Genomic DNA, 11,970 nt, shown 5'->3' with positions numbered 1-11,970 from the left:
AGAGTTGTCCTTTAGTCGGCCACAATGGCAGAAATAGAAGTACCCTTTCCAGGTCATTTTTTGCAGGGCATCTCTGAGTTTGTTACCAGAAGTTCCTGAGAAGCGTTCTATGTAAACCATAACATCTGCAATAAATCCTGCAACACCAAACTCTATTAAAGAAGAGGACATAATAGTTAACATGTGAGGGTTAATTAAGATAATATAAAGCACTTTAGTGTTTGGTCATAAAATGCACCCTATCCATGTTGACTATCATTATTACTACCCATACAACTTTCAAATTAATTAAATGTTTTAACATATAAAATAAAATATTAATATTACAAAACAGATTAATATCCACTTAATTTTCAGGTGGTAGAGGCTGGCATCAGTATGGTATAAAGAAAGAGATTCATAAATTTCACTGCATAAGAATTAACTATTTCTTATTGTGAAAAACATTAAACAAGGTATAGTAGAAGTAGCAAAAATTTAAAAATATATCAGAAAAATGCTGTATATATGCTATATATAAAATACAGCACATAAAATTTACAAAGCCCTTCAAAAGACCCATAAATGTATATAATGCCATTAATAATCCTAAAGCATATATTCAAAAATGTTATTTTTTTCTTGTGTCCATACCTTCTCTTTCCACTTAATTGGCCTAGCAGACAGAGTTGGGTTTGATGACAGAGGAATCATTCTCCGAGGAGATTAATGCTGATATAGTAAAGTGAGTTAGTTCTTGCAAGAACAAGTTGTTGTAAAAGAGCATCCAGGCCCCTGAATATTCTCTTTGGTTTACTGTTTCACCATTTGACCACTTCTGTGCTCAGCAAATACCCCTTTGCTTTCCTCTGCAATGTTATTATGCAACTAACGGTGTCCTCCTAATGATGCTTGTACCATGCTATTTGGACACCATAATCACAAGCCAAATAAATTTTATTTATAAAGCACCCAGCACCAGATATTTTATTACAGTAATATAAAGTGATCTTATATTCTTACCAAATTAATAAAGATAATAATGAATAATACCCACAATTGGCTATAAGAAAATGTGCACTTTTATATACCAAAATAGAAGCACAAGTTGATACAACCTTTATACATGATACTTATCAAAAGACTTAAAAACATGTATATATATTTCATCAGTAATTCCATGCTTGGAAACTTACCTTTAAGAAAGTAAATTCAGGGGCTGGGGTTGTAGCTCAGTGTTAGAGTGCTTGCTTAGCATGTGTAAAGCACAGGATTCGATTCTCAACACCACATAAAAATAAATAAATCTGTCCATCTACAACTAAAAATAAAAATTAAAAAGAAGTAAATACAGAACTGAGGGGGTGTACCTCAGTGATAGAATATTTGTTTAGCATGTGCAAGCCCCTAGGTTTAATTCTGAGCATGTGTGTGTGTGTGTGTGTGTGTGTGCGCGCACACACACACACATAAATAAGAAGTACAAGAAAGGAAGGAAGTAAATATAGATACGTATAATGATTCAATTTTAACAAATTTCACTGTAGTGGAATTCACAAGAGCAAATTGTTATAAACTTCTTCAGATTTGCAGAAAATTTTTCTGTCATTTGAAGTAGAAAACATTCTGTCACTAAATTCATAAAGAATTATATCATATCAATTCTTACATAGGGGAAACCAATCAATTAAAACAGGATGCTTTTAAAAGAGAGTAAGCAAAGACTGCACAATGTTCCTGATGTGTTTCTCTTTTAATCATTTTTGAAAATCAAGGAACTCCCATCCAATTAATTATAAACTGATATAGTCTTAGATTCTTAGACTTATCTTCTCCCATCAACTGCTTGTCTTTTGGACATTTTCCTACTGTGATTCTTTATTATAAGAAAAGGTGAATAAAAAGAGTATCTAACCTGAATTTGCAAAATAGGCCAATAAATCTGATCAAAGGATTCCCGTAAAGCAGATTGATTGGCAGCATCAAATTAATTAAGACTTTTGACTTGTCTTCCTCCTAATTTGACATGACATTTAAAATGAGTTTACTGAAATTAATTTAACACTTTAAAAAATATTTCTAAAATACAATATTAGAAAACATCTTTGGGATTATTTCCAATTTGGTTAAAAATGACCATAAGCCATTTTTTTCTGGGAAAAATAAAATTTCAATTTTCTGACCAGATATTCCTTTTTTTTCCTGGTAATATTTCATTACTAACACTCTGTGCAGACATCATGACCATGGATGCTGCCGTTATGAAGCTGCCAGTTCCCCTCAGAGCATCCAAATGCTAAGGTCTCAGCTCTGAGTAATTGTCCAAAGAATTAAGCAATGCTGGAACTGGTTTTGTAATGACTATGCATCTAGAGCAGCTGTTATTAGGATAACAGAAAGCTGCCTGGTTATTATGTTTTGAGATTAGCATGCCTAATAAGGGATTATGCAGCAATAGTAAGGAAGAAAAAGAGGAGTTATATTTGAAAATGTCATCAAACAACTAAAAACATTTTACAGTGACTAATTGTTAAGTAGACTTTGAGAGAGCAGGCTCGATAGCACTGTATAATTGGCTAACTTTATTAACCACCAGTCATCTAAATGCAAAAGAATTTGTTAGCTACCAAGTCTGAGGAAAGTTTGTGGAGGTGTCACATGGACTATTATAAAATTGGTTTCTACAAATACCACACAGGAAGAGTTGTAAAGTTACTGTGATCCAATATGTGGTTACACTGAATTTTTATGTTCTGCCTTATTCCTAAACTCTGACTAGAAAAAGTTTTAGGTAGAAATCAAGAGCTACAAACTATGCCCAACATGGAGGAATACTTGCCCAGATTTAAAATTGTGTCTCTCCCAAATGCAATAGAAACTGTCACTAATTAAAAGTTGTAAAGTATATCTTGTATTCCAAAAGAGAAAAATCCATTGACAATAACCTTCATTCCCAATATAAACAGACATTTCAAGCGTAACTCTTACCAATTTGAGTTTGTTTCCAGGCCTCTACAGCATGACCTTTCTACACAGCTTCTTCTTTTATTTGCCCAAGAATCTAGATTTGACTTAGTCCCATTCCCAGGTTTCTTTACAGAGCCTGTTCAAGTTGTTTACTGATCATAGATCAAATTTTATATCCTCCCCCAACCTGCTTCTCCCTTCATTCCTTGTTGAACAAAATGAAAAAAAGGAAAGGGAGAGAGAAGGCATAGTGGGTTGAACAATGTCCTCAAAGTCCCCCAAAATTCTATGTCCATTTGGCACTCAGAGTGTGAACTTACATGGAAATAGTGTCATTTTAGACAAAATTAAATTAAGATGAGGTAATGCTGGATTGGGGTAACTCCTAAGTCCAACAACTATTATCCACATAAGAAAAGGATAGAATGCACAGAAAGACACACAGGAGGAAGGCCATGCCACTATGGGGGCAGAGAGTAGAGTGATTTGGTATCAAGTTATCAAACACTGGTCAGCAACAGAAGCCTAGAATAAATCTCTCTTGGGCCTCCAGAAGGAAACAGCCCTGCTTAGACCCTGAACCCCTGGACTTCTTTCTGAAACAGAAGAAAAAAAAATTTTTTTTTTTTTTGGAACTGGGGATTGAATCCAGGGGCACTTAACCACTAGTCCTGTTTTGGTTTTTTGCTTTTTTGTATTTTATTTAGAGACAAGGTCTTATTGAATTGCTTAGGGCCTCACTAAATTGCTGAGGCTGGCTTTGACTCACAAGCCTGCCTCAGCAGCCAAGCCACTGGGATTACAGGTGTGTGCTATTTTGCCTGGCCTAATGTCTGTTTTTAAGCTACCTAGTTTGTGGTAATGTGTTACAATGGACATAGGAAATGATAGAAAGGGTAGAAGAACTGATCTGAGACAAATAGTCACAATTTTTTTTCCACCAAACTTCCATTTCCTAGCATCACCTACCTTCTAATTATTAAGGACTCATATTCTGTTTTTTTTTTTTTTTTAGTTGTCTGAAGTCCCAGTGGGTATGCAATCAAAATTTCCTTACCTGCTTTATCAAAACTTGTATCAAAACTTGTATTTGTCTCTAAATAATATTTATATTTAATCATGACAAAAAGAAAAAAATTAACATAATTTAAGTTTCAAAAACTGCACTTTTTTCTAATAAAAATTTTGAATAATATTTCAAATGTTCTTTTGTATTCCAACTTAAAGTGAACTGTAGAAAATGAAAATGTTATTGATAAATACTGGAATTATAGCTTATGAATGGCCACAGGATATTTCATGTCATAGATACACAATAATGTAAAAACTCAAGTTATTTTGGCAATAATTGGAGAGTGTGTTTATTGCTTGATATAAATAATGTTGTAATGATCAACTTCACACATCAATTTTTAATGCCATTATCTAATGTTTTCCTCAGTACACAATCCTGAAGGTTGTACTTCTGATTCAAATGGTGTGAACAAAATTGTGTGTGTGTGTGTGTGTGTTACTAGGAATTGAACTAGGGGTGCTTTACCACTAAACTACATCTCCACCTATTTTAATTTTTTTTATTTTGAGTCAGAGTCTCTTCCTCTAAGTTGCTAAAGCTGGTCTCAAACTTGAGATCCTCGTGCCTCAGCCTCACTGAGTAAGTTGTGATTACAGGAGTGTGCCACCAAGCCTGGTCAGGATACGAACAATTAATTATAAAGCACTGGATCTACTACGCCAAATTTTAGTTTGGGTTTAGATTAAAAAAAGAAATTAGCCACACTATATAAAGGTACCTGTTAAATAACAACAGCAACAACAACAATAATGATATATTTTATGATATATTTTAAAATTATTTATCTGAAATTTGTTTTAGTATGATGTATCATCTGTGAGTCTACATGATTTATAATATTTATAAATATCGTATTTAAATTTTATTTGATACTTTCCACATTGATTTTTTTAAAATAATTTTTATCATATATTAAATTAATATGTGTTTTGGGGGATTGTCTATTTGGGCATTATATATATATATATATATATATATATATATATATATATATTTTTTTTTAGTTGTCAGTGGACTTTTTTTGTGTGTGTGTGTGGTGTTGAGAATCAAACTCAGTGCCTTACACATGCTAGGCAAGCGCTCTACCACTGAGCTAAAACCCCAGCCTAAGTATTTCTATTTTTAAAGGGCCACATTATTCCAATTTCTATTCCTTATGAAAAGTTTTAATAACTAATAAGAGAACCATCCCCCATCATTCTTAACATTTTTGCTAGTCCCAATCATTGATCTACTAATATACTCTTTAAATACTTGTTATATGTCTATCTCAACACACATCCCCTCCCAAAATTCTCTGGAGAATGTTTTATTTATTTATTTATTTATTGTGCTGGGGATTGAACCCAGGTCCTTGTGCATGCAAGGCAAGCATTTTACCAACTGAGCTATATCCCCAGCCCCATCTTGAGAACATTAATGGAAACTTTTTTACATTTATTTTGAAAAATTGACTTCTTTACTATGCATTCCAAACATTACAGCCCTGTCAACAAAATTTAATGATAAATATTAATGTGAATTCTGCGTTCCTGATAATTCAGTTTTCTCTCTTTTTCTGAATAATTGTGCTATAAGTTTGTCTCTTTTAACAATCTTTTTAAAGCAAATTTGACTTGATTTTCTTTTTTCTATTTCCATTTTCTCTATTATTGACCATCACTGTTCTTTTTGTTGTTTCTTTTCTCTTCCTGCTTGACTTTAACATGTTCTTCATTTGTTTCTTAAAGTAGAAACTTAGATAATTGAAGTGTAGAAATCTTTTTCAATATACACTTTAATTTTAAAGATACTTATTTTTCTCTAACCTCTGCTTTAACTGCAGCCCACAAAGCTTGGTCTGTTATGTTTTCATTATCATTTGAATTTAAATATTTTCTAAGTCATCTTTTAATTTCTTTTTAACCAAAGGATTGTTTATATAAAAGTGTGTTCACTAATTTTTAATATTCCAGGGCTCTGTAGGCATCTCATAGAATTTATACTCTTCATGAGAAGAGTGATCATAGAATATATTCTTCATGATTCTGATCTCTTGAAATTTCTTGAGGCAAATTTTGTTGCCCAGCAAATATTCTATTACATTGAATGTTCTAAATGCAAAGATCATCCTCCTCAACCACTACAATTGAGAAGGCAATATTTATCTGTCTTTATTAGCATAGAGCCCTCTAGTTCCTATTCTTTATTTTTCTTAATTTTCATTTTACAACCAAACTCAGAAAAATCTATCAGGTGATCCTACAATAAGGTCTTAATGTGTACAGAATATTTTCTGCATTCTAAATAAACATTTTACAAAATATAATACAGAACAAATTATGACTGGCTATTTCTAGTAGGAATTTTTCTCTTTAGTTTTTTTGTTTTTCAAAAAGTGACTCTTTGAATACTATATTCCATGGGGGAACTGCATCTGAGCATTTTTGAGTTACATATAATTTCATTTTTGTCACAAGTTTCTAATTAAGGTTCCCCAAAATAAAGTAGCTTAAAGTAGTTTGAGATTGTAATTAAGCCATAGGTTTTAAAATCACATTTCTATCAGGAAAGATTACTTGAGAATTATTTCCACACAAACTTTATTATTATGGTGGTAAGATTAATGTATTTTCACGGCAATCAATAAATGTCAAATTTTCCTTATTTTTACTTTTTCACACGTCCTGCCAATATGGAAAACAGTTCTATGGTAAGCAGAGTGCTTGCATAATGATTCTTGTATTTTATAAGAAGCAAACTGAGCATTTTCCTGCTTTACCTCGGCAAGTGAGTGGCTGGCTTTCTCTACAATTAGGAAAATATATATCTGAGAAAAAAACTACTCAATGGCAATAATACAAAAATAGTTACAGCACATAAACATGTTAGCTTTAACTGTGTTCTTAAAATATTAAATTATGGGGCTGGGGTTGTGGCTCAGTGGTAGAATGCTTGCCTAGCACATGTGAGGCACTGGGTTCGATCCTCAGCACCACTTAAAAATAAATAAAGAAAATTAAGTTATAAAAAAAATATTAAATTATATAGTTGAGATGGGTAGGGCAACTAATTGCACATTGGATGGCAGAAATCATTATAGCTCAGTTACCAATTAACAGCATATCTAAACATCTACCAGCAATGACATGCCTAAACAGAAACATTACCTGAGCCAATGCCATAGCCTTCATTCTATCTGGCAAAAATGATTGAGACATATATCTCTACAAGGCTATTCCAATTATGTGAACAATATGTATTTAAGCCCAGAAAAAACATTATGAGGCAGAAACAAGAGGAAACGATTTGCCATTCTGGCAGAAAATTTAAAGAAATAGCTGTTCTACTTCTCCTGTGGAACCCTCCCTTAGAGAATTCACTGTGTTCCTAATTTCCAATTCATTTCTCCTAATTACCCTCAAAGGAAATTAATGTCACTATTTTTATAGTGATGGGGAAAGAATTGACCAGATTAACTCATTCTTTAGAGTCCAGCAATCATTCCAGTGGGGATAACTGAAGGGGAAAAAGGAAGAGCAGTCATCCAGGTCACCAGACTTTGAAAAGTGTTAAATGGGACCCAAGGGAGAAGAAAAAGAATCTTACAAAGGCTATTCTGCATGAGTTCTCTCTCCCATGCCTACAGTCTCTGCTTTAATTCAGCCCCATTATTCCAAAATCCATTCTGAAATCAAAGAAGACAGTTCAAAATCTAGAAAAATGGTTTAATGTATGTACAGTGCTTTGCCAGTATGTGTTTATGTAGAAGGGATAAAAAAAATTAAATTAGCCACGCCCCCTTGTCTTTTGGATCAAGCACTCTCCTATCTATCTGCTGAGATCTTTATTCTGGTATCTATTAAGTGGGGGCAATAAGGAGTGTTGCATTCCTCTTTGTTCAGAAAACTTCCCTCTAAAATAATAACTGTTCAAAGGTTTTGTATGTAAATTTAGTAATAATTTAAGCAAATCTTGCATATTTCATGGAACACAATAGATATCAATAGCCACTTCTTTTGTCTTGGCTGTTGGGGCTGCCAGTATTTCCATATAGACTCCCAATGGCTCTGCACCTGAACACTCACGCCATTATCATTACCAGTATCCAGAAAGGGGGGATGGGGAGATGCAAGCTTCTGTCCCTGTTTATAACTATATTGCTCAAGGCCACTACTTTTCAGACCCCAGTGACTTCCATGACAACAAAAGCAAAACTCGGGGAAAGCAATCTGACCTACCCAAAGCTGCCACTCACCATCCCAAAACTTAGCTAAGTTTGGCAGTGTGCTCCAGATGGTCCATGATTCAGAGAAGAGTGTAAACACAATGTTTGACTATCATTTTGCGCAGCATAATTCTAATAACTCATTCACCTGGTTGATGTCATCTGTGGTCATTGCATTTAAAATGACTCTTGTATCAGAACTCCACAATGTTTGTAGTTAGCAAAGAGCCCTCAGATGTACCTATGAGATCCACAGCTTGTCGGTGATAGGCTCAAACCTATGTATGATTCCACTGCAGAATGTCAGGATTTTCTTGTTTGGGGAACATTTATGATCGTTTGGGCTTTTGATTCTTTCCCATATGTTCTCTTATTTCAAGCTGAACATTTGTGATGAATGATAAGAATGAAAAATCCCCATTTAATGTCCTCATATCTGCCTTTTTATGCAGGTTTCCACTACCAAATAATAAACTGCATTCTTTGACAAGCAGGTGTTTGTTTTCATGATACTACAGAGAATGAGAAACTGATGAAATAAAAATTTTAAAAGCCCTGAGAAATAAGAGCAGATGTCAGTAAATGACCTTCAACATTGTTAATTCTAAACCAATTCTTATTCAAATTTTTCTTTCTTTACAAACTTCACCATCCAGGAAAATGACCTGTACATTCCCAAGTCTCTCTGGGGAATCCTATTTTCACATCTTTTTATTGGCTCTTAGTATACTCAGGTTTTGTGACAGGTTATTTTCTTGTTTTAATTTTTTTATTAGAGCCTCGTGGCATAATGTGTTTTTAGCTGTTTATATGTTGCAAGATGTTCATTTGCAACATAACTGAACTCATATTTTTTTTCTCTATCCCCCATGTGAAAGTTAGGCATTAAAATTTTGAATCTTAGACTACTTCCACTGATTGACTTACAAATTGATATATGCAATTGTGATATATCAAAATATGGTGTGGTGCACATATAGTGGCTAGGGAGGCTGAGACAGGAGGATCATGAGTTTAAAGCCAGCCTCAGCAAGAGAGGCACTAAGCAACTCAGTGAGGCCCTGTCTCTAAATAAAATACAAAATAGGGCTGGGGATGTGGCTTAGTGGTCAAGTGCCCTTGAGTTCAATCTCTGGTACCAAAAAAAAAAATGGTGATAACTTGTATAAATATTGAATATGACAATTCCTATAGTGAATAATTATTCCTATAGTGAATAATTTTTTTCCAAATACTTTTATAGTTCAAGTACTGTGAGGAATTTCTCCCATCCTTAGTGAGGGACAAAAAAAAAGGAAAAACAAAGTCACAAAGGAATTAATTTAAAAGGTGGGACGTGGAAAGCTGAGAGTGAATTTTGGATGCACAATTTACTGGCCTGTAGTTGGAGCAAGTTCCTACTCTTATCAAGCCTCAGTTAACTCATATGGATTATTACCTCATATGTAAGATATAAATGATAACACACAAGATCATGTTGAGAATCAAAATAATTCACATATGTGAAATTGTTTTAAATTTTAAAGCATCTTTCATGGGTAATTATTTTTATTGGCATCTTCAAAAATTGTATCCCAATGTTGAAGATCAAATAAAACATATTCAAAAAAACTTCTTCTGGAAGCTCTTGCTTGATATTTATAGAAACCATATGAAAGTTAACTTTGAAACATTCTCTCTACCAGTAATTTTGAGTATTTTAAGCATATGTGGATCTCTTTCTTTCATGTTTTGGCTCAGTAAGTTTGGGCTGAGGTCTAAGATTTAGTGTAACTCAACCTATAAACCAGTGTTTTAGTCAGCTTTTTCACTGCTGTGACCAAAAGATCTGAGAACAATTTTAGAGGAAAAAAAAATTATTTGGCTCTTAGTTTCAGAGGTCTCTGTCCATAGATGGCCAACTCCATTGCCCTGGGCCAGGGGTGAGGGTAGCAGAGGAAAGTAGTTCAGGACATGACCAATGGAAAGCAGAGAGAGCATGCCTCTCATCGGGGACAAAATATAAACCCCAAAGGCATGCCCCCAGTTACCTACCTCCTCTAGCTATACCCTACCTCCCTGCAGTTAGCACCCATTAATCAAGTGGATTAATGCACTGATTGGGTTAAAGCTCTCATAACCCAAACATTTCACATCTAAACTTTCTTGTGTTGTCTCACACATGAGCTTTACTGGGGACATTTCATATATAAACCACAACAACCAGGATCAGTGCCTGCTCTGGCATTCTTCAGGGCCATGAGATGAAGGGCTTGTACCAGAGTGAATCAAGACCCTGATTCTTTCATAAGAGAACCTTGCTAGCCAAAAAAACAAACAAACAACAACAACAAAAAAACCCAGAGCTACCCAAAATAGGATAATTAGTGATATGATTAATTTCAATCTGGATGAATTTCCTTATCCCAGTGTGAACTGGGAAACAATCAGTTCAGTCAAGTAATTTGAGTAGCACTATTATAGATTGATGACAGGGAAGCATGTTAAATGTCTCTTTACTTGTCATTTGTTGCAAAAATCAGTGTTGATCTAAGTCTCCAGAGCAATAATGTTTTGCAGGAAGAGTGTATTGGGGAGGAATCTGTTATTTAATCAATGAAATATTGGACTTGGATCTATCAGTCAAATTCCTGTTCTGCCATTTATTGGTGCTATGACAGTTAATCATCCTCTATATTAGAGCCATTTGGAGCCAAATTATGAAGTGTCATTAGAATATCCTCCATGCCACTTCCTTTATCCCCCTGCACCTGCTCCTTTTAGGGACAGTGGTGCCCCTCATGAACACATAGTGTCATCCATTCCCTCCCTTCCATGAAGAGTGCTACCATCTGAATCATTTCATCTGAAGAAACCTCCACCCCCAAATCTACCCAATTCTCCCTAATTCCATTTCTCGAAATAACAGTAAATAAACCTGAAAGTGAAAAATCAGTATGAAATAAAACATTCATGGGCTATGGATATAGCTAAGCTGGTAGAGTACTTGCCTCACATGAACAAGGCCCTGGGTTCAATCTGCAGCACCACAAAATAATAAATAAATAAAAAAGAAAGAAAAAAAGGCACTCATGTTTCAATCATATTATTTGGAAATCTTAAAAATCTTAGAGACATGAGCTATTTATCATGACTATCACTGCCAATTATGCAACTAACCTTATTTATAATTTGTTTCAAAATCATATTCACATGTTTTTATATTCCAAAATCAAAAAAAATATGGCTAAATTAAATAAAAGAATTCTTAATATAATGTTATGAAAGTTGAGCAAAGAGATTATTCCTGGCCAATTACTCAGAGAAGACTCCTTGAAAAAAAAATAACTTATGCACAGAAACTTTAAGAGTGAAAAGGATTTTCATAGGTTGAGGCACAATTAGGAGGTCACTGCTTTTTGCTTTTATCAATATGTAAAGTAGTGTTCACTTCAAAGACAATGAGAATTTATTGATGATAAGTAAGAACCTGTGTGAATTTGAAAACATCAAAGTGATGCTTATTTTTGTCATAGTAATTCCTAAAAGTAAAAAAAAACAGTGTGATATATTTTGAAAATTTATTATAAAAAGGATTTAAACCAAATCTATACATTTTTAATAAACTCGGTGCTATTTTATATATACCCTCAGAAAGGGCAAAGGGAGAAGAGAAGTCTGGAGAAAGACTACAAGTTACTCTCACTGAAACTTCAATGTACAATTAGAGAAAATGTACTTCAGCACATTGACATTTCTCATT

This window comes from Marmota monax, unplaced genomic scaffold (genome assembly GCF_021218885.2).
Source record: "Marmota monax isolate L192 unplaced genomic scaffold, Marmota_monax_Labrador192_F-V1.1 WCK01_AAM20220418_F8-fsc00015, whole genome shotgun sequence".
Lineage (NCBI taxonomy): Eukaryota > Metazoa > Chordata > Mammalia > Rodentia > Sciuridae > Marmota > Marmota monax.
This window is presented reverse-complemented; position numbering follows the sequence as displayed.